Raw genomic sequence first — 5,938 nt, forward strand, 5'->3', positions numbered from 1 at the left:
TTTTTTTTTTTTTTTTTTAACAATATATTATCAATGTCAAAAAAAAAATATATATTATCAATGTTTTTAATCATTCACATCAATTTACCAAAATTAATTAATATCTCCACTTCCAAAACCAAATATAAATAAATTAATTAAAAATTTTCCTATATTATTTAAGTTTTCAATATATATTTTTTTACTTTGCATATTTTGCATACTTATTCAAATCAATATAATGTGGAGAATACAACTCATATATGACACCGATAATCTGATTTTATATTCATCAAAAATATGGAGAACAAAATTAAGATGTTACAAACTGATAAATTTATTTCCAAAAAATTAAACTGTTATAAATAAATTTAGTGGCATACTAGTTATGATATGTATGATAAAGTAACTTTAAAATAAATAAACGGTTATAAAATCTTTTTTTAAGTTACATAAGAAATAAAGATTACATAAAAGATAAATTTTGACCATTTTAAACAAAAATCTTGTCATTTAAAATATTAAAAGTTATGCTAATATATTATTTGTTACTGAAATTCAACTATATGAAAAACTTTACAACATTAATTTAACTTTTTATAATGGTTTTCCGTTGGATTTTCCCCTTTTTTTTTTAATAAAAAATCACCAATATATCTTATTTAAAGTTGATTTTAAAATATATAAGATATCATGAACACAAAAATAAGGATCACTAAAGAAAATCTTATACTGATTAAAACCTTGAAAACACTAATAAACATCTACATGTAAAATTGAAACCTAAGTTTCTAGCTAAAATCTAAACCATTTAGAGTTCTTATTACCGAATGACAACAACAACAAAATTACATATTTAGTATAACGCCCGACCGTAATCTCTCAGTGGGTTCCATGTCCAATCCTAATCCGTGGGTCTACCTTTTTAAATGGGTCTCTCACTAGGCCCGTGAGCCCATCTATATCTGACAGTCAGTTTGACTACGTATGGGAGATTTTTAAAGACTTGTTACCGTCTTTACAAATCATCACATGATTTTTCCCTGATTTTTGTCTTCACTCGCATAGTACTGACAGTCACTTCCCGAAAGGTCATCTATCCTGAGACTACTGCAGCTGAAGCACGCTTAACTCTGGAGTTCTCTCAGTACCTTTAACCGAAAAGATAAGTGCACTTTGGTGACATAGGTGGCCAAATCAATTCTTTTAAACATCTTCGCATGTTTCTGAAATCGAGGTGTCACATTTAGAATAATGATTTCTCTATATTCCTATTGGGATTTGTTCCACATGTTACTTCTATTTTATGTATAATAAGATATAATTAAATATAAAAAAATCACCAAAGAAATACAAAATAATTAAGCAAAGCAACGACTTAAAAAGAAGAAAATTTTATAGGAAAAGGGAGAGTATTTTAATTATGTTTGTATTGAATTACATATATATGGTACTGGTTTATATGTTTTTATAAAAATTGATACATAATTAGATTGTATCATATTTTTTCAATTGATATTGATAAATCATTAGAAATACGTATTTGTAAATGTATATTCTCAAAACTATCACTTTTGGCTATTTTCATTTATGCCATCTTGTACACAATTACAATTTGTTAAATGGATTTTTTTATTTTTTAAGTTTTGGTTTTCTGTTTTACATTTAGAGTATATTTTTAAGGGGGTAGGGTTTAGTATTTGGAATTTAGAATTTAGAAATTAATCATTTTGTAAATTAGAAAAAGATATTATTGAAAATGGACAACAAAAAAAGATATTTTTGCAAATGGGTATAAAAATGAGATTTTTTGTAAATGACCCAATAATATTTGTATGTACATTAGTAATCAATTAAGTATACACAAACTTAATTATGTTATTACTGTTTTCAAGTAAGTCATTTAATAATAGCAATTAAATAATTCAAATATTAAAATTATGTTTTAAACTTTTTCTATAGTGGTCGGTAACAACTTTAAAAAATACAGTTATAAATTCCTTTATACTCCGTTTCAAGATCTGGTGCCAACCATGGGAGTCACTAATGTCCGGCGGATTCTTTCTCCCTTACATGCTGAAGTTGAAGAAGTTGAAGCTTTCATTTGGGCTATGCAGTGCATGATTGGGCATAATTACGATGATGTGGTTTTCTTTACAAACTGTTCAGATTTGGTTAAGATGGTGGCTTTTACTTATTACTGGCAGGTATTTTCTATATACCTTGATGATATCAAGAATGATAAGGAAGAATTTTCTTCTTTCTCTTTATCTTTTGTTCTTAGAAATACAAATGTAAAAACAGATTCTTTGTCACGTTAAACGCATACATCTCCGTATAATGTTGCGTATATAAACAGTTTTACACCCCATTAGCTCGTATGAATTCTTTTGTTGACAAAAAAGATAAATTACTTTAGTCGGCCAACGCTCGTGTCATCAATTGGAAAAAAGTTATAAAAACACATGGTGGTCGGTAACGAAACAATAAATATATAATTGATAGAAAAACCAAAACCAATAACAATAAATAAGAGCACATGGTGGTGGGCTTGCTTAAAGTAAAATTTTTGAGGATTTGCACCATATTTTGCAAAATAACACGGAGAAAATGTTGAACAGTTAGGGCATTGTTTAAGGATGATTGTACTCCTACTTATTGATGAACTAGAGTCAGAACCGCACTTATGTGCAGGGATGTTTTCATAAGTTTATTTTTATTTACAAAGGAAATTGTTATGTTGTTGTTAATTAGAAATTTGTTTTGTGTTTTTGTTGCAAGTGTTTTTGTAAAATATTTGTATTACAAATAATATCCAGATTTTGTAAATTCATTTTGTGGTAGTACTGTTTGTAGTTTGTAGGTGATTGTTGCATATTTTATATATGCCTACTGATTTTGTTTATTTTTTTGACAATATAAGCCTATTGATTTATAGTGTGAATTATTGGTTTTAGTTTTGTTTACACGATTCCATTTTGATGAAATGTGATGGATCAGCTCTTATTTATTTTAGGCCCAAATTTTACAGTTTTGTTTTTAGTTCTTTCACATATATTGTGATGTACAATCACAGATGGGCCTCGATTTAAATAAAATGGCCCACGAGAAAGCTGTTTTTGTTCTTAGCACGAAAAAATAGAGAAGATGAACGGGTATGGCTTCAATTGGTAACCAAAATTTAGGAAAAGAATGAGGAGGAATATCACATTCCTCTCTATTCTACAATTTTTTTACCATTTGAAAGTAATTTTTTTTCCCCTACATTCATCTATATTCTTCAAAAAATAAGGAACAATAGAACAAAAATGTTCCTCTCCAAAATTGATGAGTAACAAATGGAACAAAAAAAAAGAACAAATATTCAAATTCGTTTTTTATTTTAAAATAAATAAAAAATATGTTTATTAATAAAATTTCAATTTTGTAATATAAAAACTTTCATATTTTCACAATGTATTGACAAAAAAAATATTTTTGATAGGAATTTTATGCTAAACTAATCTTAAGGCTCTATTTGAAAAATTTATTATATATACATTAGAATAATATTAGTATTACAATTGAAATTAAATTTATTTAATATTTAATATATTTTAAAAACATTTTTATTGTTTGGTTACCATTTACTATTTTGTTCATTCTCTGCAGATTTTCCTTTCATTCCTCAAAAACTGTTTATTCCATTCCGCATTGTTCTTTTTATTCCTTTTTTTTTTGTTCTTCTAATGGTTACCAGTAGGAGCCTATAACTTTTACAGAAGAAACCGACTGATCGGTGTTGCTCTTTTCCTACCCAGCATCTTTCAGTCAATCGTGTTTATCATCGAACCCATCTCCTAGTTAAAGCAAATTCCGAAAACAATATAGATTAGCTAAGGAGCGATCTAACTGAACAACAAACATTTAATTTGTAAGGTAAGATTCAAATTTTCTTATTTAACTTTCATTCATTTATCTGTTGAGTTTGGGTAACATTCTTTGTTTATATGTGGATCTTTCATGTTCGTACAGATTTTTTTCAGAAAATTAGTTAGATTTGTTTACAATTTTTGTTTCGATGTCCGTAAATTTGTTTTCAAGTTTGCCAAATGAAAATGGGGGAAAATGTTGTTATTTTATCAAATAGGATTGTAATAGTTTAATTTTCTTTCATATTTGTTTAATAGATTACATCATGTATCTGATTGTTCTTACATGTGTTCTTTACAACTCCCTTTTAAAAAACACTCTCTGATTTCATTTGTTTGTTCAGGTGAATGAAAATTAGAACCAATTATAACCCAAACTTGCGAAGAAGAAGATACTTACAGATACGACCACATGGTATCCGCAAATCTCCCCCATAAGATACACATCAACCGGTTGTCACTGTTAAAGAAACAGGTTTTATGAGTTAGAACCATTTTTCATTATGATTGTATTCGTCATTATTTTTCTAGTTAAAATATGTTTATACATAGATAAATGTAAATAGTTTGTATCACCTAGTGTCTCTCAAAACAACATCAAGGCGCTTGGATATTTTTCCATTGACATCATGAGTTATCATAGCACCAGTGTTAACGACCTTTCCAACAACATCTACAATGCAAAAAATATAAATTGAACGGAGCAGTTATTGTAAATCTGTTAAATGTTAAAAACTGTTTACAAAATACATACCGATCAAGATGTTCTCACTAAACCCTTCATCAGCAGTGATTGTTCAAAAAATTTCAAATCCAAATACCAATCATCTGATAGTGCAGGAGAACAGCTAATGATTGTGCTGTCTGTTAGAGACATCTTAAATGCATGATTTGTTGCCCTGTACTTTCCTATAGCTTTAGTCAGCTGGAATTTTTCGATGATTCTGCACTCTCCCGCATCATATGAAAAAACTTGTTGACCTGGTTTTTTTTTATAGTTGTATGAATTAGAATTCCCTATTAAAAGAAAACATAAACAATTATTATATGTTTTATGAACATAAAGAAATAGAATTAGTAGTATCCTTGTAATATACTCACATCAACATCAGCGAGTATGACCTCCAAGGTTTCTCCGGAGAAAGACATATACTGCCTCAAATAATGCACAATCTTGACTTGGATCTTCCAAGTCGTCTTGAAGGAGTAAATGGTAGCAAGGCTTGTGAAAACATTGTTAGCTGCCATTTTTTTGTGGAAAGATTCTACTCTTGATTGTTTTGTGTTTTTGCTTTGATAACAAGTACATCACGTGATATGGTTTTTATAGTCGTAGACCATGCTAGGAAAATTAGGTAAGTAGCAAAGATTTTGCCATGTTTAATGCTTCCCTTCCCGTTTAATAACTCCCAAATTTGCGTAATTTCACTACTGATTGAGGAATATTAAACATGTGAACATAAAAGATTTTCTAAGATCTGGTTTCTCATAATCGTTATAATAAATTTTGAATTTGGAAAGTTGACATGTATTGAACTGCGCACTAATTACGTGAATTGATATGTTTAGTTTATCGGATATTTGATATGCCCTATTTGAGAGTAATTAGTCCTCTCAAAATTTGTTTAGTTTACATGTGAGTCATTGATCGACTAAATTTCTGGTAATCAGTATCTGTTTGGATACTTTCTACGTATACCGTTCGTTCCCATAATATACGTTCCAATAAAATACGTGATTGCATGAACTGGACTAATGAGCTAATGAAAACAATGATCCAATTTATGGTCCAGTAATATAAAAGTGGGCCGAGTTGTATAGATAAGCCCAAGACGTTTGGATCGTGAGTCATATAAACATTCTAGATGGACGAAAACGCGGAGATCCTATCTCAGTCCCTCTTTTTCCGTTTTTCGATTATTTTTCAAACCCATCAGTTTCGGATCGGGTTAGTTAGGGTCTGCGTCTTTTCATTTTTTTTTAATACCAATCTACCCTTCTTCTGTTTTTTGTTTGTTCTATTTGTAACGGCATTGTATGTAATAATA

The sequence above is a fragment of the Camelina sativa genome, chromosome 17, assembly GCF_000633955.1.
Source record: "Camelina sativa cultivar DH55 chromosome 17, Cs, whole genome shotgun sequence".
NCBI lineage: Eukaryota > Viridiplantae > Streptophyta > Magnoliopsida > Brassicales > Brassicaceae > Camelina > Camelina sativa.